Source organism: Triticum aestivum, chromosome 2D, assembly GCF_018294505.1.
Source record: "Triticum aestivum cultivar Chinese Spring chromosome 2D, IWGSC CS RefSeq v2.1, whole genome shotgun sequence".
NCBI classification, from domain to species: Eukaryota; Viridiplantae; Streptophyta; class Magnoliopsida; order Poales; family Poaceae; genus Triticum; species Triticum aestivum.
In genome coordinates, this window is record NC_057799.1 from 60,453,746 (window position 1) to 60,478,863 (window position 25,118).

General features: G+C 44.7%; 1 pseudogene; it reads right to left on the reverse strand.

Annotated features, from left to right (window-relative positions):
• Positions 1–18,400: 18,400 nt before the first annotated feature.
• LOC123055643 (phosphoenolpyruvate/phosphate translocator 3, chloroplastic-like) lies at positions 18,401–22,552 on the reverse strand (annotated as a pseudogene).
• Positions 22,553–25,118: the final 2,566 nt, after the last annotated feature.

The window sequence follows — 25,118 nt, forward strand, 5'->3', positions numbered from 1 at the left end:
TGCAACACCTCTCTCTCGCGCGCAGAAGCTCGGCGAAGCCCTGCCGGAGAGCCGCTACATCCACCACCACGCCGTCGTGCTGTTGGATCTCCATCAACCTCTCCTCCCCCCTTGCTGGATCAAGAAAGGAGGAGACGTCGCTGCACCGTACGTGTGTTGAACGCGGAGGTGCCGTACGTTCGGCACTCGGTCATCGGTGATTTGGATCACGGCGAGTACGACTCCGTCATCCACGTTCATTGGAACGCTTCCGCTCGCGATCTACAACGGTATGTAGATGCACTCCCTTCCCTCGTTGCTAGTAGACTCCATAGATGCATCTTGGTGAGCGTAGGAAAATTTTAAAATTATGCTACGATTCCCAACAGTGGCATCATGAGCCAGGCCTATGCGTAGTTACTATGCACGAGTAGAACACAAAGAAGTTGTGGGCGTTGATGTTGCCAATTCTTCTTGCCGCTACTAGTCGTTTCTTGTTTCGGCGGCATTGTAGGATGAAGCGGCCCGGACCGACCTTACACGTACGCTTACGTGAGACAGGTTCCACCGACTGACATGCACTAGTTGCATAAGGTGGCTAGCGGGTGTCTGTCTCTCCTACTTTAGTCGGAACGGATTCGATGAAAAGGGTCCTTATGAAGGGTAAATAGAAATTGGCAAATCACGTTGTGGTCATACGTAGGTAAGAAATCGTTCTTGCTAGAAACCTACAAACCACGTAAAAACTTGCAACAACAATTAGAGGACGTCTAACTTGTTTTTGCAGCAAGTGATATATGTGATATGATATGGCCAGAAGATGTGATGAATGATATATGTGATGTATGAGATTGATCATATTCTTGTAATAGGAATCACGACTTGCATGTCGATGAGTATGACAACCGGCAGGAGCCATAGGAGTTGTCTTTATTATTTTGCATGACCTGCGTGTCATTGAATAACGCCATGTAATTTACTTTACTTTGTTGCTAAACGGTTAGCCATAGAAGTAGAAGTAATCGTTGGCGTGACAACTTCATGAAGACACAATGATGGAGATCATGATGATGGAGATCATGGTGTCATGCCGGTGACGAAGATGATCATGGTGCCCCGAAGATGGAGATCAAAGGAGCATGATGATATTGGCCATATCATGTCACTATTTGATTGCATGTGATGTTTATCATGTTTTTGCATCTTATTTGCTTAGAACGACGGTAGCAAGTAGGATGATCCCTTATAATAATTTCAAGAAAGTGTTCACCCTAACTGTGCACCGTTGCGAAGGTTCGTCGTTTCGAAGCACCACGTGATGATCGGGTGTGATAGATTCTTACGTTCGAATACAACGGGTGTTGACGAGCCTAGCATGTACAGACATGGCCTCGGAACACACGCAATACACTTAGGTTGACTTGACGAGCCTAGCATGTACAGACATGGCCTCGGAACACGGAGGACCGAAAGGTCGAGCATGAGTCGTATAGAAGATACGATCAACATGGAGATGTTCACCGATCTTGACTAGTCCGTCTCACGTGATGATCGGACACGGCCTAGTTGAGTTCGGATCATGTTTCACTTAGATAACTAGAGGGATGTCTATCTGAGTGGGAGTTCATTAAATAATTTGATTATATGAACTTAATTATCATGAACTTAGTCTAAAATCTTTACACTATGTATTGTAGATCAAATGGCCCACGTTGTCCTCAATTTCAACGCGTTCCTAGAGAAAACCAAGCTGAAAGATGATGGCAGCAACTATACGGACTGGGTCCGGAACCTGAGGATCATCCTCATAGCAGCCAAGAAAGATTATGTCTTAGAAGCACCGCTAGGTGAAGCACCAATCCCTGAGAACCAAGACGTTATGAACGCTTGGCAGCAGCGTGCTGATGATTACTCCCTCGTTCAGTGCGGCATGCTTTACAGCTTAGAACCGGGTCTCCAAAAGCGTTTTGAGAAACATGGAGCATATGAGATGTTCGAGGAGCTGAAACTGGTTTTTCAAGCTCATGCCCGGGTCGAGAGATATGATGTCTCCGACAAGTTCTTCAGCTGTAAAATGGAGGAGAACAGTTCTGTTAGTGAGCACATACTCAGAATGTCTGGGTTGCACAACCGCTTGTCTCAGCTGGGAGTTAATCTCCCGGATGACGCGGTCATTGACAGAATCCTCCAGTCGCTTCCACCAAGCTACAAGAGCTTTGTGATGAACTACAATATGCAGGGGATGGAAAAGACCATTCCCGAGGTGTATTCAATGCTGAAATCAGCTGAGGTAGAGATCAGAAAAGAACATCAAGTGTTGATGGTGAATAAAACCACTAAGTTCAAGAAGGGCAAGGGTAAGAAGAACTTCAAGAAGGACGGCAAGGGAGTTGCCGCGCCCGGTAAGCCAGTTACCGGGAAGAAGTCAAAGAATGGACCCAAGCCCGAGACTGAGTGCTTTTATTGCAAGGGAAGTGGTCACTGGAAGCGGAACTGCCCCAAATATTTAGCGGACAAGAAGAAGGCCGGCAACACCCAAGGTATATGTGATATACAAGTAATTGATGTGTACCTTACCAGTACTCGTAGTAGCTCCTGGGTATTTGATACCGGTGCGGTTGCTCATATTTGTAACTCAAATCAGGAACTACGGAATAAACGGAGACTGGCAAAAGACGAGGTGACGATGCGCGTCGGGAATGGTTCCAAGGTCGATGTGATCGCCGTCGGCACGCTACCTCTGCATCTACCCACGGGATTAGTTATAAACCTCAATAATTGTTATTTAGTGCCAGCTTTGAGCATGAACATTGTATCTGGATCTCGTTTAATTCGAGATGGCTACTCATTTAAATCTGAGAATAATGGTTGTTCTATTTATTTGAGAGATATGTTTTATGGTCATGCCCCGCTGGTCAATGGTTTATTTTTGATGAATCTCGAACGTGATGCTACACATGTTCATAGTGTGAATACCAAAAGATGTAAAGTTGATAACGATAGTCCCACATACTTGTGGCACTGCCGCCTTGGTCACATTGGTGTCAAGCGCATGAAGAAGCTCCATGCAGATGGACTTTTGGAGTCTCTTGATTACGAATCATTTGACACGTGCGAACCATGCCTCATGGGTAAGATGACCAAGACTCCGTTCTCCGGAACAATGGAGCGAGCAACCAACTTATTGGAAATCATACATACCGATGTGTGCGGTCCAATGAGTGTTGAGGCTCGCGGAGGATATCGTTATGTTCTCACTCTCACTGATGATTTAAGTAGATATGGGTATGTCTACCTAATGAAACACAAGTCTGAAACCTTTGAAAAGTTCAAGGAATTTCAGAGTGAAGTCGAGAATCAACGTGACAGGAAAATAAAATTCTTACGATCAGATCGTGGTGGAGAATATTTAAGTCACGAATTTGGTACACACTTAAGGAAATGTGGAATAGTTTCACAACTCACGCCGCCTGGAACACCTCAGAGAAATGGTGTGTCCGAACGTCGTAATCGCACTCTATTGGATATGGTGCGATCTATGATGTCTCTTACCGATTTACCGCTCTCATTTTGGGGTTATGCTTTAGAGACTGCCGCATTCACTTTAAATAGGGCACCGTCTAAATCCGTTGAGACGACACCGTATGAATTATGGTTTGGGAAGAAACCTAAGCTGTCGTTTCTAAAAGTTTGGGGATGCGATGCTTATGTCAAGAAACTTCAACCTGAAAAGCTCGAACCCAAATCGGAAAAATGCGTCTTCATAGGATACCCTAAGGAAACTATTGGGTATACCTTCTACCTCAGATCCGAAGGCAAGATCTTCGTTGCCAAGAACGGGTCCTTTCTAGAGAAGGAGTTTCTCTCGAAAGAATTGAGTGGGAGGAAAGTGGAACTTGATGAGGTGATAGTCACCCCTTCCGAACCGGAAAGTAGCGCAGCGCGGGAAAATGTTCCTGTGGTGCCTACACCGACTGGGGAGGAAGTTAATGATGATGATCATGAAGCTTCAGATCAAGTTACTGAACTTCGTAGGTCCACAAGGACACGTTCCGCACCAGAGTGGTACGGCAACCCTGTCCTGGAAATCATGTTGTTAGACAACGGTGAACCTTCGAACTATGAAGAAGCGATGGCGGGCCCGGATTCCGACAAATGGCTAGAAGCCATGAAATCCGAGATAGAATCCATGTATGAAAACAAAGTATGGACTTTGACTGACTTGCCCGATGAGCGGCGAGCCATAGAAAACAAATGGATCTTTAAGAAGAAGACGGACGCAGATGGTAATGTGACCATCTACAAAGCTCGACTTGTCGCTAAGGGTTATCGACAAGTTCAAGGGGTTGACTACGATGAGACTTTCTCACCCGTAGCGAAGCTGAAGTCCGTCCGAATCATGTTAGCAATTGCCGCATACTATGATTATGAGATATGGCAGATGGACGTCAAAACGGCATTCCTTAACGGCTTCCTTAAGGAAGAGTTGTATATGATGCAGCCGGAAGGTTTTGTCGATCCTAAGAATGCTAACAAAGTATGCAAGCTCCAGCGCTCAATCTATGGGCTGGTGCAAGCATCTCGGAGTTGGAACATTCGCTTTGATGAGATGATCAAAGCGTTTGGGTTTACACAGACTTATGGAGAAGCCTGTGTTTACAAGAAAGTGAGTGGGAGCTCTGTAGCATTTCTCATATTATATGTGGATGACATATTATTGATGGGAAATGATATAGAATTCTTGGAAAGTATAAAGGCCTATTTGAATAAGTGTTTTTCAATGAAGGACCTTGGAGAAGCTGCTTACATATTAGGCATCAAGATCTATAGAGATAGATCAAGACGCCTCATTGGTCTTTCACAGAGTACATACCTTGACAAGATATTGAAGAAGTTCAGTATGGATCAGTCCAAGAAGGGGTTCTTGCCTGTATTGCAAGGTGTGCAATTGAGCACGGCTCAATGCCCGACCACGGCAGAAGATATAGAAGAGATGAGTGTCATCCCCTATGCCTCGGCCATAGGGTCTATTATGTATGCCATGCTGTGTACCAGACCTGATGTAAACCTTGCCGTAAGTTTGGTAGGAAGGTACCAAAGTAATCCCGGCAAGGAACACTGGACAGCGGTCAAGAATATCCTGAAGTACCTGAAGAGGACTAAGGATATGTTTCTCGTTTATGGAGGTGACGAAGAGCTCGTCGTAAAGGGTTACGTCGACGCTAGCTTCGACACAGATCCGGATGACTCGAAGTCACAGACCGGATACGTGTATATTTTGAATAGAGGAGCAGTAAGCTGGTGCAGTTGCAAGCAAAGCGTCGTGGCGGGATCTACATGTGAAGCGGAATACATGGCAGCCTCGGAGGCAGCACAGGAAGCAGTCTGGATGAAGGAGTTCATTACCGACCTAGGGGTGATTCCCAATGCGTCGGGCCCGATGACTCTCTTCTGTGACAACACTGGAGCTATTGCCCTTGCGAAGGAGCCCAGGTTTCACAGGAAGACCAGGCATATCAAGCGTCGCTTCAACTCCATTCGTGAAAGTGTTCAAAATGGAGACATAGATATTTGTAAAGTACACACGGACCTGAATGTAGCAGATCCGTTGACTAAACCTCTCCCTAGGGCAAAACATGATCAACACCAGGACGCAATGGGTGTTCGATTCATCACAATGTAACTAGATTATTGACTCTAGTGCAAGTGGGAGACTGTTGGAAATATGCCCTAGAGGCAATAATAAATGGTTATTATTATATTTCTGTGTTCATGATAATAGTCTTTTATTCATGCTATAATTGTATTGTCCGGAAATCGTAATACATGTGTGAATACATAGACCACAACCTGTCCCTAGTAAGCCTCTAGTTGACTAGCTCGTTGATCAACAGATAGTCATGGTTTCCTGACTATGGACATAGGATGTCATTGATAACGGGATCACATCATTAGGAGAATGATGTGATGGACAAGACCCAACCTAAGCATAGCATAAAAGATCGTGTAGTTTCGTTTGCTAGAGCTTTTCCAATGTCAAGTATCTTTTCCTTAGACCATGAGATCGTGCAACTCCCGGATACCGTAGGAGTGCTTTGGGTGTGCCAAACGTCACAACGTAACTGGGTGACTATAAAGGTGCATTACGGGTATCTCCGAAAGTGTCTGTTGGGTTGGCACGGATCGAGACTGGGATTTGTCACTCCGTGTAAACGGAGAGGTATCTCTGGGCCCACTCGGTAATGCATCATCATAATGAGCTCAATGTGACTAAGGCGTTAGTCACGGGATCATGCATTGCGGTACGAGTAAAGAGACTTGCCGGTAACGAGATTGAACTAGGTATTGGGATACCGACGATCGAATCTCGGGCAAGTAACATACCGATTGACAAAGGGAATTGCATACGGATTGATTGAATCCTCGACACCGTGGTTCACCCGATGATATCATCGTGGAACATGTGGGAGCCAACATGGGTATCCAGATCCCGCTGTTGGTTATTGACCGGAGAGGCGTCTCGGTCATGTCTGCATGTCTCCCGAACCCGTAGGGTCTACACACTTAAGGTCCGGTGACGCTAGGGTTGTAGAGATATATGTATGCGGAAACCCGAAAGTTGTTCGGAGTCCCGGATGAGATCCCGGACGTCACGAGAGGTTCCGGAATGGTCCGGAGGTGAAGAATTATATATAGGAAGTCCAGTTTTGGCCACCGGGAAAGTTTCGGGGGTTATCGGTATTGTACCGGGACCACCGGAAGGGTCCCGGGGGTCCACCGGGTGGGGCCACCTGTCCCGGAGGGCCCCGTGGGCTGAAAGTGGAGGGGAACCAGCCCCTAATGGGCTGGGGCGCCACCTTGGGCCTCCCCCCCATGCGCCTAGGGTTGGGAACCCTAGGGGGGAGTTCCCCCTTGCCTTGGGGGGCAAGGCAACCCCTTCCCCCCTTGGCCGCCGCCCCCCCCCCTTGGAGATCCCATCTCCTAGGGCTGCGCACCCCCCTTGGGGGCCTATATAAAGGGGGGAGGGAGGGCAGCACACTACAGCCTTTGGCGCCTCCCTCCTCCCCTGCAACACCTCTCTCTCTCGCGCAGAAGCTCGGCGAAGCCCTGCCGGAGAGCCGCTACATCCACCACCACGCCGTCGTGCTGTTGGATCTCCATCAACCTCTCCTCCCCCCTTGCTGGATCAAGAAAGGAGGAGACGTCGCTGCACCGTACGTGTGTTGAACGCGGAGGTGCCGTACGTTCGGCACTCGGTCATCGGTGATTTGGATCACGGCGAGTACGACTCCGTCATCCACGTTCATTGGAACGCTTCCGCTCGCAATCTACAACGGTATGTAGATGCATTCCCTTCCCTCGTTGCTAGTAGACTCCATAGATGCATCTTGGTGAGCGTAGGAAAATTTTAAAATTATGCTACGATTCCCAACACCTCGATCTCTAGGAGAGATCCCTCCAAGAACTCAACACCACCGTGCGCGAGCCCCACGGTGGGCGCAAACTGTCGTGGAATTGTCACGGCAGATGTCCTTTGGGTGAGGACTTAGTCGTGAGGCCAGCGCATCTATGTAGTAGCTTGAGAGGGGTTGATTGGGATGAGAGACGCAGGGCGGATCAACGCACAAGACAAGGGTTTATATAGCTTCGGGCCCCGGGAAACATCATCCGGTAACAACCCTACGTGCTGTTTGAGGCTAGGTCTCATTATGATCCCGGGAGAGTCGCCGGCTCCGGCTCTCGGTGTTTAACCCTAGAGATTATTTCTTGTTGCTTGTCCCTCTTGGGGAGCCCTGCCCCTCCTTATATAAGTTGGAGGGGCGGGTTACATGCGGAGTCCTAGTAGGACTAGGACTAGTCTATCTTTTCTTACAAGTTGAATACAAGTCCGGGTCTTGCTTCCGCGTAAAGGAAATATTCGTCATCCCTTTCCTTTTAAGCCGGCCCACCATAACTTGAGCCGGCCTTCTGGGCCTTGGGCCTAGTCTTCTATCTGACCCGCCGTCAGGGTCATCCGTGAGTCGTCTGGTTCATGAGCTGTCTGACCAATGAGCCGCCAGACCCATGAGTCGCTAGTCCTCCGCCGGGTCATCAGCGAAATGCCAAGTCCGGCCGGGTCATACTACCGGCCGGGTCATACCACGGGGTATATCCCCGACACATAGTGTTATGTGTCTCTCAGGCTTGTTCTTCGGGAGGTGGTGTAGAGAGAACTCCAAGGACAAATGCATCAGTTGATGTAGCTGGAGCTGGTGGAGTGGCTGCTGGATGTGGAACTGAAGCTGTTGCTGCTGGTGCAGATGAAGTAGCTCTTGTATCTGGCACAGGCACTCCAGCTGACCTCTGACTCCTTGGCACTCGCTGAAAAGCATCCATAGTACCTTGTCCTCTCTTCTCCTCTGCTTCCTCCTGGAGCTGCTCAACTGTTGTCTGAATCTATGTGACCTTCAGATCAAGAACATAAAACTTGGTCTCTATGATCCTCTCCAAGCTCTCCTGATTCTGAGTCAGGGTGGCCAAGCCCTTCTCAATCCTCAATGTAGCTTGAATTAGATAAGATAGTTGATCTTGTTTGCTCTTCAGGAACAATTCAGATGCCTCCTCAATACTTGGCATCTTTGCAGCTTTCTCTGCCTTTGCCTTAGCTCTATTTTCTTATGCTTGTGCTGATGAAGGTTCATTCTCAATCATTACAACTTCATTATCTTCAAACTCTGGGTACAAGGGTAAGTGCTCCTTATCCAACAAGTAAGTACTTTTGCCCATATTTGAGTTGATGAGCACCTGAATGTATGGAGCATACTCACAAGATCTCTTCTGATCAGCAGCTGTCCTCTTGATTGTTTCCACAATCAGACTCATGACCTTGAATTTTTTAGGAACATCAAAGATTTGCAGCAAGTTTATGGAATGTCCCCTTATCATCTTATGATCTCTAGATTTGGGTAAAAATGTATGCCACAGGATGGTGTTGATAGTAGGCAGACCAGACAACAGATAATGCACAGACCCAAGCTTGTGTGTCTCCAAAGCTTTATCAGGGATCTCTTTGTACATATTTGCCATAGAGTTGTGGTCTTTCTTCTTCTTGGCATACACATCCAAATCATCCTCATGCTCTTCTGGGATTTTGATCAACTTGGCCCATTCTTCAACAGTTGATTGGTATCTTGTACCTTCAGACATCCACACTATCCTCCCATCTGGATAGAAATGAGCAGTAGAGTAAAACTGCATGATTAGCTCATCATTCCATTTTGTGAGCTTTTGTCCAACAAACTTGTTAACACCACATGCTTTGAAGCTATCGTGTACACCTGGGAAGTGATCTTCATTCTCTTTAATGTATTCCCAATCAACCAATCTCATGTCACAGACAATTGGCTTCTTGTCAAGCAGAATAGTCTCAGAGAAGTCTTGTTGTTCTTTGGTGTGGAACCTATAGTCCACTATAGTCCTCCTCCTCACAGCATAGGGATCAGGCTGTCTCCACAATCTCAGTCCTGCATCTTTCCTGATGTGCATGTCCTCTGCCACTGGATGAGTATCATTGTGGTCTTGAATCTTGGGTTTCAGTTTTCTTAGCACTAGGGCTTCATCATCCTGTTCTTCAACTTCAGGCACTAGGGCCTTGTTCTTCTCTTCTGCAGGAATGTTTCTGGTGCTTCTCTTTGGCTTATTGGGCTTCTGATCTTGAGCTGTTTCTTTGGGAGTAGTTTTGGGCTTTGATGGAGCAGCCCCTAACTTGATTGCATCTCCCATAAGCTTCTAAGACTTGGGAGCTGGAGCAGCATCATCTTCCTCTTCTTCTTCAGAAGAAGAAGAATGCCTCTCAAATTCTTCCATGGGATCCACCTTCTTGCACCATCTTCCTCTCTTTCTTTCTTTCTTCTTCTTCTCCTCACCAACAGCCTCTCCTCCAGTAGATTTGGAGGGTTCCTGAGTGGAGGCTCTGACCTTAGACATAGGAATCCTTCTGGCAGGTGCCTTCTTGTTCAACCCTGGCTTAGTTGCAGCAGCTGTGCCATACTCTTTCTTCAGCACCTTCTTCTTAGAGCTCACTTCTTCTTCAGTAGCCACATAATCCTCATCCTCAGAATCTGAGGTTTTTTTCTTCCTTGATCTGGTGGCTGCTTTGGGCAAGTTACTTGGTGTGCTCCTGCTGTCCTCATCATAACTGCTTGAGGGACTAGTGCCCTCACTCAATTGTGCTTGCTCTTCAGATCTTTTTTGGCTATCACTTTGTTCAGACATCTTGGCAATCACACTGACAGCAAACCCTGTGAATAGATATAGATGAGGTAGAATGGATGAGCATCACAAAGTGCGGAGTTTTTGCAAAACAGATGAGTCAAAAACTTAGTTTTAGTTCTCCACAGAAAGCATTTCGGAGCTACCGATTTGTTAAAATCGGTGATACCGAAGCAACTTTTGGAACCTAAACTAGTGAACTCGGTCAGACCGAGTCACAGTTCGGTGGCACCGAGATTTCTAGGGTTTCACAGAGAGCCAAACTCGGTCACACCGATTTGCAATTTTTGGTCACACCGAAAAGCGCATGTGCAATGGCCTAAGCCAAATCGGTGAGACCGATTTCTACAACTCGGTCGGTCCGAGATGAGTTCGGTGGAGACCTAACCCTAAATTTTTGAATCAAACCTAACCTAAAGGATGTTTTCTCTGGATAGGTTGTTTTCATATGTGGCAATGATCATGGCAAAGCAATGTGCTAGGAATCAGAGTAAGGAAATAGCACAAAGCATCGAACTCATACCCTAGTTTGGCGGGAGTTCGCTATGGCGGCAACGGCGGAGCAGAATTCCGTTCACAGCGACGGAAACCAGCGGCGGGAGGTCACTGGTGGCGAGGAGACGATCCGGAGACCCGAGGAGGCAGAGCAGGATACGCGCGGGCTGGGGACTTTTGAAGAAATTTCCAAAATCTCACCTGTGGATATATATATATCCCGACCCTGTCGGTGTGACCAAGTGGAACAACTCGGTGGCACCGAGATGCAGAATCGCAAGCGGTTACTGCAACTCGGTGTGACCAAAAAGTTCAAATCGATTGCACCAAGATGGAAAACCTAGATCAACTTAGTGAACTCGGTGTGACCGAAGTGGATGACTCGGTCATACCGAAATTGACAAAGAGGTTTTGGAAGTTTAAGTCTATGACGAATCAGAGACTCTGAGTGCTCCTCACACAGAGTGGTTCGAATCTGACTTGATCAAACTTTGTGATGTAGCATTAATAGAGTTTGAGACGAGAAAAGCATAGATAGCTAGAGGGTGTTCTTAGGCATTCTTGTCCATCCATTTGGCAAAAGAGAAAAACCCAAACGATCAAAGCAACAAATGGATGTCCTCGAATGAGTAAAATATGCAATCAACATGCTCACACAATAAAATGGCAAATGAAATATGTGACAAAGCATGCACAAACACTCTAGCATCTATCAAGCAATTGGCGATGACTAGGTCATCTATATATGAGTATATTGACTTAGGAGTCAAATGAGAACATTTGATCATAGGTCATACTCATCGTTTAAGCACATGTGGGGTTACCACTTTTACATAAAGCATGGTTATGTTCACACCATTACAGTTGCTTTAGCTCAATTTGTTAGAGTAAAGCTCCCCCTAGATGTGATACCCCCCCTAAGAGAGATGAACTAACCTTGGGTTTTGTCGATGATGACTTCATGTAGATGTTGAAGATGTGGATGCTCAATGTTGATGTAGATCATTTGGAGCAATCCATTGGAGTGAGTTGCACTTTCAATACCTACACAGGTTAGTCCCACAAGGAACAAAGAAGGATATCCATAGACATAGAGTGAAGTTCACACAAGATGATGTCCACGAAAGCATTTGGTACCTTGTCCCTTGTCTTACCAACAAGAGGGTTTGTGACTCGTTGAACTAGTGCAAGATGTGGAAGTTGTTTGCACTTGTCCTCACCAAGATGATATGAGTGAAGTATGTTGGCGGAGTCACCCTCAAGAACTCTCTAGTTCCTTTTCTTCGGGATCCACATCATCTTGATGGGAATCCTTGGAGTTGTAGTCGTACTTGATGAAGTAGAACCGTATGTAGTCTTGGGAACCCACAAGGCCAAGGCCTTAGGAGCTTCTTCAAATGCATCAATCTCCTCTTGAAGCTTGTCCTTCCCTTTTTGCTTGTGGTCTTGTGGTGGAAGATCATCTTGAGCTTGTGTCCCTTGGAAAGAAGTAGGATCATACTTCTCTTGTTGAGGAACAAACTTCGTCTTGGGGTATTGATCTTCTTCCCACTCAACTCCATTGGAATTGATCTTTCGTTCAAAACCAACACCTTGATTCTTCCGGTGTATTCCTTGCTTGCGTACAATTTCCTCAAATTGCTTACTCCCAACAAGGCTCTTGTAAACACCTTTCTCTATAATTCCCTTCAATAAGCTATTTTCTTGCTCAAGTGTAACTTGGCTAAGAGAATCATTAGCGGAATCAAGAGAACTACTAGAAGCAACAATATTGGATTTAACATGATTGTTGTTACTACTAGAAGAAGAATCTTTCTTACTCTTGTTGCTAGATTTAACTTGTGGCATGTAAGTAGACAAGAGTAAACGCTTGGCAATGTAAGAAGAACTTTTCTTGCGAAGATCATCATTGATTGCTTTTAAGAACCCATGCTCTTGCTCAAGATTGAGCTTTTCAAAGCGTAGCTTTTCATGAGTCTTTAAAAGTTCTCGATGATCTTCCAAGGTAGTTTCATGAGCTAACTTAAGAGTGTTTAGTTCATTAGTTAGACGCTCAATCTCCTTCTTATCATCATCATTCGTTTTATCTTGATTATCATGATTAAGAGCAAGTTCATCATAGTTTTCAACAGTAGAGTTGTCAACAAGTAAATCATCATCACCTAGCAAATCATCTTCATCACTATTGAAATCAACATACTCGGGGTGTGATACCTTTGGTCCTTTATCCATGAAGCATCTTCCAATTCCTTCATTTGGTGAATCAAATATGTCGTAGGAGTTGATTGACACAAGTGCTAGACCGGCAACACCTTCATCTTGAGTATATTCGGAGTCGGAGTGATAACTTCTTTCGGAGTACTGGTGGTCGGAGTTGGAGCCGGATACCCATTCACCAACGAGCTTGATGTCTTTGTTTTGTGTAGCTCCTTGATGACTTGTCCTTCCTTTCCGAATCCTTGCTTCTCCGTGATGTTCTTCATTCATAACGATCATCTCTACCCCTTCTCTCTCTTGGTGGTGATTCTTCTCTTCTACTTCTTCTTTTGGGTGAATCTTCTCTTCTTTTGTAGGGGGGCGTACACTCATTGGAGTAGTGTCCGGGTCTTCCACAATTGTAGCAATTACGTTCTCGACTCGAAGATCTTTTGTCATTGTAGGACCTTGACTTGGAACTTCTTTCCTTGCTTCTACTCTTGTAGAACTTGTTGAAATTCTTCACCATTAGGCTCAATTCTTCATTGAAGGTTTGTTTCTCACTTGATGATGTGGGAGCATCACATGAGGCTTTGTAAGCACCACTTGACTTGTTGTGAAGTTCTTCCTTATCCTTGAGTGACATCTCATGAGCAACAATTCTTCCTATGACTTCCGTAGGCTTGAGATCTTTGTAATTGGGCATCATTTGGATCAATGTGCACACGGTATCATATTTTCCATCCAAGGCTCTTAGGATCTTCTTGATGATGAATTTATCGGTCATCTCTTCACTTCCTAAGCCGGCAATCTCATTTGTGATGAGAGAAAGCCTAGCGTACATTTCAGCGACACCTTCACCATCCTTCATTTTGAACTTGTGAAGTTGACTTTGAAGCACATCCAATTTGGATTCCTTGACGGAGTCGGTACCTTCGTGCATATCAATCAAAGTATCCCAAATTTCCTTTGCATTCTCAAGACGGCTGATTTTGTTGAATTCTTCGGGGCACAATCCGTTGAAGAGAATATCACAAGCTTGAGCATTGTACTGCAGCATCTTTCAACTCTTCCGTGGTAGCTTCACAGTTCGGTTCTCTCCCATCAAAGAATTCACCTTGCAAGCCAATACACACAATATCCCAAACGGCGGGGTTATGTCCAATAATATGCATTTTCATCTTATGCTTCCAACTAACAAAATTAGTACCATCAAAGTAAGGACCTCTACGGTGGTAATTTCCCTCACTAGACGCCATACTCTCCTAGGTTGTGAAACCAAGGCTATGATCACCAAAAGCTATGGAAATCAAGGCAAAAGGAGACCAAAGCTCTTATACCACTTGTAGGATCGAAAGTATGTCTAGAGGGGGGGTGATTAGACTACTTGACCAAATAAAAATCTAGCGTTTTCCCAATTTAAAGTCTTGGCAGATTTTAGCAACTTAGCACAAGTCAAGCAATCAACCTACACATGCAAGTCTAAGAGTATAGCAACGGGATGTAAAACATTGCACATGAAGGTAAAGGGAGGAGTTTGGAGGGAGCAAACGCAATGTAGACACGGAGATTTTTGGCGTGGTTCCGATAGGTGGTGCTATCGTACATCCACGTTGATGGAGACTTCAACCCACGAAGGGTAACGGCTGCGTGAGTCCACGGAGGGCTCCACCCACGAAGGGTCCACGAAGAAGCAACCTTGCCAATCCCACTATGGCCATCGCCCACGAAGGACTTGCCTCACTAGGGTCGATCTTCACGAAGTAGGCGATCTCCTTGCCCGTACAAACTCCTTGGTTCAACTCCACAATCTTGACGGAGGCTCCCAAGTGAGACCTAACCAATCTAGGAGACACCACCTCCAAAAGGTAATAGATGGTGTCTTGATGATGAACTCCTTGCTCTTGTGCTTCAAATGATAGTCTCCCCAACACTCAACTCTCTCACACAGATTTGGATTTGGTGGAAAGATGATTTGAGTGGAAAGCAACTTGGGGAAGGCTAGAGATCAAGATTCATATGGTTGGAATGGAATATCTTGGCCTCAACACATGATTAGGTGGTTCTCTCTCAGAAAATGTATGGTGGAAGTATAGGCTTGTTCTGATGGCACTCTCCACGAATGAAGAGTGGGTGGAGGGGTATATATAGCCTCCACACAAAATCTAACCGTTACACACAATTCACCAAACTCGGTAGGACTGAATCAGAAAACTCGGTGGGACCGATTTAATTCAAAATGTGAATGTTAGGCTTTTCGGTGGGACCGACATGTCAACTCGGTAGGACCGATTTCATTAGGGTTAGGGCATAACGTAATCTCAGTGAGACCGATTACACAAACTCGGTGGGACCGATTTTGGTAATAAGCTAACCAGAGAGTTTTGGTCAGGCAAACTCAGTGGGACCGAATCGCTCATTTCGATGAGACCGAAACATTATGAAAGGGAAACAGAGAGTTTGCATTGCGAACTCGGTGGGACCGATCGCTAATCTCGGTTGGACCGAAACATTACGAAGGGAAACAGAGAGTTTGCAATCCCATCATGGTGAGACCGAGATCCCTATCGGTGAGACCGAAGTGACTAGGGTTTCTGGCAGTGGGTATGTCAAGTGAACTTGGTGGCGCCGGATAGAATATTTCGGTGGGGCCGAGTTTGACTTTTTGGTTTGGGACATATGTTGATATGAGAAAGTGGTTGAGGGTTTTAGAGCATATCTCTAAGCATTTTGAGCAAGAAAGCCATTAAGCAACAACTCATTCCCTTTTAATAGTATTGGCTTTTCCTATGGACTCAATGTGATCTTGGATCACTAAAAGTAAAATGTAGAGTCTTGAGCTTGAGCCAATATGTGTCCTTAGCATTTTGAGTGGTCCACATTCCTAATCCATGCCATGCCAATCATTGAGCTTTCCTGAAATATTTCTCTTGAAATAGCATTAGCTCAATGAGCTATATGTTGTTAATAATTACCAAAACCACCCAGGGATAGTTTCACTTTCATGGAGATGTATCAATACTCTACCCTCCAAAACTGTTGCGATCCCCTATACTTGTGGGTTATCAGTAACACAGGAAAGTCTGAAACCAAATACCTTCCCGACAAAGAGTCCAATACCATCCCCAGCCTTGACGGTGTACATGAAGGAGATAACCACCTTGCCCAAACTCATGTTCGAAGACATTGGCCATCATGTGTATTAACGCCAAAGGAAGGGCCTTTTGGCGTCATCGCTCTTCGCCTCAATTCCTCGATCCCGTACTCGCCAACATCGTCGCTCAGTCTATGTCATGCTATGGACGCTGCGGCCGTCGGTCAATGGTTCAAAATCTGATCGATGCAAGAGACGTCTACAATCCCTTATCCATCTATGATCGCACCATGGTGATCCTTGACTGCTAGTAAGTTTCTCTGCAATATCTCCTTACTGCCACTCCCATCCTCGCCTAAACAATATGCCTACACTTCTCTATCTTCTACCTGCAGCAGATCTCAAATCAGAAACCACTAATTCAAACCTTACTTTTTGAGCGGTTCAGGCTTCGTGGTATTTGTGAATTCCCCGACACATATCTTGGGAAAAGGTGGACACGATTCAGTGCTATTTGGTCATTATCTTAAAAGTTAAAGCTTATCAAGTGCTTATCAAGTGATATTCTTAATTCTCGGGGTTTGGTTCCAACTAATGCATATGTATGTAACTTTTCGTGTAACTCATGTAATTACCTTGCTCGATTCCCCTTTCATATAATTGTGTCCAACTATTAATGAAGATCTTTCTAATATTGATGAATATCATACAAAGTGTGTTCCTGTTGCGTCTATTTTGACTAGCTTGATTTTGCTACTTTGCTATCATGGACAAATTACTAAATATTTGTGTCTTCATGTTGCTAGATAAGGTCACTCTGTTGAAGTGTTTCGCTCCAAAAACCTAGTGTTACTCAAACCAGCATCGAGTTTAATATTGAGATGAGGACAATCCTTGAAATGATTAAATAGATACACATTGTTCTTTCTTTGATATGATATTAAATATGTTTTAGCCATGCTGGAACATTTCTTCAATAGGATATTCAATATGTGTTAGCCATGCTGAAATATTTTTACATATAAGTACCTAATTCCTGAATCATGTGCTGACGCCTGAATATGTAGGTTGGATCTTCCTATTCGTAAACTGAGTGCCAACTACCAACATGGTAATTTAGGACTTCATGTTGGATGTTCCCTCTTTAAGAACTGACCGGTTAAGGCTATATGTATATGAAATTCATTTAGTACTGCATTTTCTGTTTTGACACATTGAGTGTCTCATTCTTCTGTTGCATAATTAGAATTAAGAAGCTACCCTTATTAGTTTTATCAATTATTATATCATTGCATCATGATTCTTTGCAAGACGTAGAATCTATGAGACCATATGATTTCCATTCAGATGTTCGTATCTGTTAGCTTATCATGATCGCTTTTGAACATTGCCATATTAATATGAGCTTACCCGGCCCTGATCCCCCGCAAGTATCATATTAACCATTGGAGGAATCTTTATTTTGCAATTCACCGCTATTGTTTTACTACGTTTTACTTAATGCATTTTTTAGCTCTTGTATTTTTTTTGTCATGTCCAACAAGCAATTTAATTTGTGTTACAACGTCCACCTTTGTGGTTTTCACAACCGCAATGATAGATGGACATTTCAAGTACAAGCAATTGCATGGCAGACCAGTGTCGGATGCCATGTTGCCAGCACTCCGTTGCCACCTTTTTTACCACTTCGGGTGACTCCTCATGCACCCTTCTCCACGGTCGGCACCTAATTGTGTTCGTCTTCCCTGCCTTGAGCACTTAGTTGATCTGTTTTGTTAAAAAAATCATGTAGGTTTAGACAGGGTTGGGTTGGCTTATATATCATAGGCTTTTTTTGCGGGCTATATATCATAGGCTTGACTAAGTTAAGAATGCTTGAAAAAAATACTTGCAAGATAAACAAGCCAAGAATAGCAATGTCGATGTAGTTTCTACGCTCAGACGTGCCTGCTGTTTCCTAACTGCAATTCCAGTGGAGGTGATTTTTATGGATATTGATTGTTGATATCTGGTTCTACCTTCAGACGTGCCTGCTGTTTCTTGCATATATGTTCAACGTACTTGTGTCATACAAGTCATTCAAAATTATATAACATATATTTTATTTTCCTACAATGTCTAGATAATACAATCAGATCACTGATGATACAAGTTTTGTTTTTTTCACAAAGATTTTTGTACTTGATATGCCCTCATAATCATAAAGAAAGAGAGTGCCGCTCTACAATGGCTCTACTTTGTTTCAATCAGATTAAATTCCTCTTCGACTGCTAACCAATATATAAGTTACATTATGCAAATTTGCTCCAATATTTTGTATGGATATTTCTATTATTCTAACAAAATAATAGACGGGCGCGACAATGCGTCTAGTATAAACTATTTTTATGCAACATTTGTCTTCGATTTTGCTTTCGTGAATCTAGAGTACAGGAAAACGCCGAGTTCCTGCAAATAAGGATATATTTCATACACAAATAAACAGGAGAGTGAACTACTAGAATATAAAAGTAGGATCGGTTGGTGATAAAGTTACCAAGGACATTTATAGGTGGAGTTCTGAAGAAGAGAACATATGATATGATGACAACTCATTTGAAGAAGTCCGCAACAGAACGGGTTACAGGTAATATTATGGCCAATAAACTATATGAAACCTGCCACAAAAACAAAGTAGAAACTTTACTAGGTAAATAAAGAAAAAATTAAATAGAATTAATGGTAAATATTAAACATGAAAAAACAGAAAAGTGGTAAGAGTTGAATTTTAGGTCATGAAACTTACTATGCACGACCACTCATCCAACATCACTGAGCATAGAAACCGGTTGATCATGGTGATTTAAAGCCTCTACAGCTACCAAGAGCATCTCTAATCGAACTCTTAAGTTTCTTAACTCCTCAAATTGGTATCTTTTGTGGAGTTCAAGTTTAAACACACCTAATCGAAGCCTCAAACCTATAACTCAAAAAATTGAAGAGTAAAATCTCGAAAGATTCTATTTGGCTCAAATTTGAGAGAGCAACATCACTTCTCAAAACTCCTTTGTGCTCTCATCTGACCGGAAAAATGACTCAATCGGCGACAAGCCACCAAATTTACCCCCTTCCCCCTTATAAATTTGTCCACTGCCACTCAAATCGACATGGTGTGCCGCCGGTCGTGGGCCAAGAGGTGGGGTGCCACCGCAGGGGACGTTATCCCCATTGACTCGTCATCGTCGGGGTCGGGAGGCAGCGCAGCTCACGGAATCCATGTCAACGGAATTAGAGGAAGAGGAGAAGGAGGCCGAGGAAGAGCGGGAGGGGGGCGAGGCGGAGGAGGAGGATGGGCAGGCGATGGATGAAGCCGATACGAGGGTGGCGCCGGCGACCACATCCTCTTCTCATGGGAGGTGGCAGAGCGTGAGTATGAGTGTGCGTTGCTTGACGGTGAGGAGCACCGAGAGGTGGAGGAGTAGAACGCCCGACAAGGAGGCGGCCGTTTACTCGCCTTCGACGCCGAGATGGTGGAGGTGAAACAAGCATTCTTGTAGTCCATCGTCGACGAACACAAGGCCGAGGCCAACCGCCGGTTCCTGGGCGAGGTGGATTGCGAGCATGATGTAATCTTCGGGGAGGTTGCCACCACCGACTCCGATGACTCTGGCAATGCGCTGGTGTCATGGCGGGGCACCCACATGCTAGAGACGTCCTGATCCGACAAGCCAACGTTGATAAATCCTGACTCCGACCCATTTTATCTTTAGTTTAGCTCGAAGCAAGTGTTATCTACTTTAATTATGAACAATGATGTGGGTGTTATGAACTACTATTATGCATAATTATGCGCTATGTGGTCTTAACTGATCCTTCGTGAAGATTGACATACCTGTTGGTAAAAATGGAAACAAGTGGCCGCAACGGCCGCTTTCAGGCATAGTTCTTGAAGATTTAACCCCTACAGTAAGGCACAATGTTTGATTTTTTATTAGCCAAAAGATTGTCAAAACAATCGATATCTACTTTTGCAAGCTGGCAATACTCACAGTGCTCCGTAGGAACAGCGGGCTAAACTTTATGCCCTCTAGATATAGCGTTAATGGGACCGAACACAAAAATGACATGATAGTCATATTGAAAAGAGATTTATATCGTCCAATTTTTCCTGTAAGGAAAAATTATGTGTAAGGAGAATGTTCTTCATGATATTTATCATGCTTCTACGATGTGAATATCCAATAGAACAAAATAAAGTAGCAAGTCACCTCTTTATCAGCAAGAATTTTCTTGCAGAAAGCATTTCGCGATTGGTCATTGGAATCCCTAGCACTGCAAAATCCTATCCTGTTTCCCCAACGTACTTACACAATTAGTATACATGATGGCAGATGGCTCTGCTTAAGACCACGAGAAATAACCCAGTTGCCAAAACCTGAAGTACAACCAATGTTTTGGATTGCAAAATAGAATAAAAATTCCTGCATTAATTTAGCTAAACTAACTGGAGTTTTAAGTTGCAACCTAGCAAGAGTCTATCCAAAGTTCAAACCTTACTTCCCATTTTAGAATGTTTTGAGTGATACATGCGTATAAGACTAACCCGATTGCCAATAATGTGAACTACTATTTCTTTCTTTCCAGAGTGGCAGTGAATAAGATTGACTGAACTAATGCACAGTGTGATATATACATTCTAATATAGCTTGCAAGATGTGAAGAGAGCCAATGTTTCTCCAATCTTTTGACACTGGAATTTAAGAGATGGCAAACATTGCAACTAACCAGTTGAATGAAATTTCAGTCATAGATGCCAGTACAACTCCACCAACAACTGACACGAGAGAACCTAATACAAGTAGAGAAGGTGTCTGCAAGAACAGAACAATTAAGAACAACATATTCATCTCTTTCTGCACATTTTATTACTGGGACAGATAACACAAGAAAACCTGAAATCAAATACCTGCCTGAGCAGCAAGACGGAGAGTGGAACGGCGTTCCCTGCCTTGATGGTGTGCGTGAAGGAGACCGCCACCTTGCCCAAACTCATGTTGGCGAAGACAATGGCCGTCATGTGTATTAACGCCAAAGGAAGGATCTTTGCGTACTGCACCGGTAATTAGAAGAGTAACTCAGTCATTGCAAACTTGCATTACTTTATGACTTGACATGACTCATGAACATGTTATCGAAAGGAAATATTTTAATTTTAACATGATCGGGTAAATTGTGTTAGAGTATCTATATCTCTGTATTGGTACCATATGATTTGTGATCATCTCCGTGCATTTGCACAGGTCATGATGGTCCCTGCCTTTGCACGGCCAGTACTGCCAACATCGGTACGTGCCTTCGTCCCCAACGCGTTCCCGAGTCTGGCAAGCTTGGATCGGCGCCTCGTCTTCATTGGCATCGGCAATGTCTTTTTCGGCAGCGACACCCTCCACTACACCTGCCTCGATGACATCACCGTCAAGTTCTTCTTTGCGTACTCGGTTCTGGCAAAACCAAAGTATGCCTTCGTCCCCGACCTGCATTTGGTTCAGGCACAACTATGGCTGCACCTCGTCCTCAACAACTTGGACTGTGTCTCCTTCGGCATCGGCTTCCTCGACGACAGCCTCGACGTGCATTCGTCACTCTCTTCGTGCACTATGCGTCCGCGGCTTCATGTGCAACTACCTCGACACCAGCACCCGACCATGACATCGACCACAGCAACCCTGCACACGGCTACCTCGACCACGGCTCCGCCACCCACGCTCTCGGCTTCGTCGACTTCGGCACAAAGGGCTATCACCTCGCTTGAGCAACTCGGCGGTTTCGTCTGTAGTCAACGTGTACGTGACATGACACCATCAACGGCGCTCCCACTACGACTGTGGGGGGATGTCAGCCCGTCGGTTTCTCCAGTCGGTTCATCCGCAACGCTCCTACTGTCTGCAACACTACCGTTACGACTGTCGGGGGATGTTAGAGTATTTACTATTTAGGCATATATGTGTATTTGATAGCATATGATTTGTAATAATCTCCTGCCTTATCTCTAGGAGAGGTTTCTTGCCCTCCAAGCCACTACTATGTATAAGCCGCCCGAGAGGCTCAATACAACATCTTATTCCGCCAATTCTTCTCTCTCTATCGTTCTACAAATTGGAAAGATCAGTGTTTATCCTTGTGTCACCTGTTGAAGGGAGAGCCTTGGCTTGGGATGAAGGTTTAGCAGCCACATGAGAGTGATGAAGAAGGAGCCGAATGCGAAGTGGAAGGTGGTGATGGTGTATGGGAAGGGAAATACTCTCTGAACCTGTGTAGCATCATCATCAGTCACATGCATACTGGAATAGGATCAAGAAACGATTCCCAAAGGAGGAGGAGAAAAATGAAGATTAGTACTACCGGCTTGTTGTAAATATTGAAGTAGATATTCAGGAGGCACAAAACGAGGATCATGGCGCCGAGCTGCAGCGTCCGAGGAATGCCAGCGGCCTCCGGCTCCACGCGTCCCTTCGCGGACGGGCCACGCCGCCACGAGGCCGCCGCCGTCCTGCTCATGGAAGCCCGGCCCTTGCTGCCGCCTGGGTGTAGATGTGGTGAGGAGCGGGCGGCCCCTGCGAATGCCGAGCAGGCGGCGGGACAGCACGAAAGAGCGACGAGGAAGGGAGCGCCTGCAGCAGGCCTGGGGAAAAGTTGTCAACGTCGTCCGGTTCCTCCAAGGAATACATTTTTGCACCATTGGGAACCCTCCACTCAAGCCGGCCGGGCGGCACTCCGCATGGGACCTACGTTCCTTCGTCGCATCCATGATCATGCATGGATCGAGGATAGGAGCACCATGCACTAAATACACAGATATAAATGGTAAATACTGATAAAAAATATATACTCCGGAAGATTAAATTGCGCAATTAAGATTTTAGTAAGTGATTGGATCATTAAAGGACGCAGACTGACTCACCTTTTTGGAAAGGGCTTATGAAAGTCAAACTATCCTTGTTTCATAGGACAAAGTTTATTATTGGTAACGGTGCTAGTACGCGATTCTGGGAGGATACTTGGCTCGGAGAGACACCCTTAGCCATTCAATACCCGTCTTTGTATCGTATTATTCAACGACGTGAGGTGTTTGTTGCAACGGTACTTCAATCTATCTCGCTTAATATTCAGTTCAGAAGGGCGATAGTGGGGAATCGTTGGGAAGAATGGCTCCTTCTAGTGAGTAGACTGATGGAGGTTCAGCTTTCTCAACAGCCCGATGAATGGGTCTTGGTATTGAGAATCTTGAAGTTAAGAACAGATGTCTTCTCAGCAAGTGGCTGTGGAAGCTATCAAGTGAGACTGATGTCACTTGGGCGCAAATCCTCCGTAACAAGTATCTTCAAACCAAAACTTTGTCTCAGGTGACAGTAAGGCCGGCTGACTCGCCTTTTTGGAAAGGGCTTATGAAAGTCAAACTATCCTTGTTTAATAGGACAAAGTTTATTATTGATAACAGTGCTAGTACGCGATTCTGGGAGGATACTTGGCTCGGAAAGACACCCATAGCCATTCAATACCCGTCTTTGTATCGTATTGTTCAACGACGTGAGGTGTTTGTTGCAACGGTACTTCAATCTATCCCCTTAATATTCAGTTCAGAAGGGCGCTAGTGGGGAATCGTTGGGAAGAATGGCTCCTTGTAGTGAGTAGACTGATGGAGGTTCAGCTTTCTCAACAGCCCGATGAATTACGCTGGAAGCTTACTAGGTCTGGAGTGTTTACAGTTAAATCAATGTATGTTGATGTTATCAATTCAAGCTCGATTCCTAGTTTAAAACATGTTTGGGCTGTCAAAGTTCCTTTGAAAATCAAGGTGTTTATGTGGTTTGTCCATAAATAAGTTATTTTAACCAAGGACAACTTGACAAAGCGTAATTGGACAGGACCTACTAGGTGTAGTTTCTGTGATCGGGATGAGACGATCAAACACCTCTTTCTTGATTGCCCGCTAGCCAAAGTTTTATGGCGGACGGTCCATATTGCTTTCAATATTACTCCACCGAGTTCTGTCAACACGTTATTTGGAACGTGGCTTAACGGGATAGAGCCCGAATTAGCGAGACATATTCGCGTAGGAGTCTGTGCCTTGTTGTGGGCAATCTGGAATTGCAGAAATGATTTAGTTTTTAACAGGACAACACGCATTCATTTTTTGCAGGTTATTTTCCGAGCCACGGCGTTGATCCGTTCATAGTCGCTACTCACTCCGACGGTGGCCAGGGAGCGTTTGGTTACTGGATCTATCCATTGGAAGATGATAGCTCGGGATATCTTCAACCGGTTTGGATGGCGGTCATGTAATAGGATAGGCAATTAGTTTACCTATCTCTCTTTTGCCAGCCGGTTGTGCCGTCCTTTATTTGGCTAGTTTGTCTTCTAGCCCTTTTACCGTGTGAGCTCTTTTTTATTTTCATTTAGAGACTTTAAGACCTTGTTGGAACCTATTTATTTATTTAATAAGATGGCCGTATGCATCGTTCTAATGGAGAGGCCGGGGAGTCCCCCTTTCGAAAAAAAAAGAAAAAAATGTTTCAACCATTTTTTCTTGTCTATTGCGTGAACAATTTTTGGCCGGCCTGAATTGGTCAATCAAATCTAACCGGACCATTTCATATACTATTATATTGAATCAGATAGAGATTCAGGTGCAACTCGTTCACCGATCATTTATTGGTCCAAAATTATTCAATCTCTTTCTTTAACACCCAAATTACTCAATCTCAATCATTAGTTAGGCATCTCGTTAGGCCGGCAGTCTCCGCTGACGTCGATGAATGAACTGTAACAATTCTGGCTTAGCTTAGCCCTCTGAACTGCAAGGAGCAGGTGCCCGTTTAAAAATTCGAAGGAACTACGGAACCTGAACTTTTGTACAGCAGTAGCGATCTGCTCCAGCTTCTGATGGCTTGTTGTTTATACATGTTCGAATCACTGTGCTCTCCCCCGCAAAAAGAAAGTACAAAATAAAATAAATAAATCACGGTGCTCTGCTCACGGCAGTTGATCGTGGGAGGCTGAGAGCTAGGGAAATTCTTACAACCAACAATGTGATATCGTCGTCGGCAATGAATCGAAGATTGAA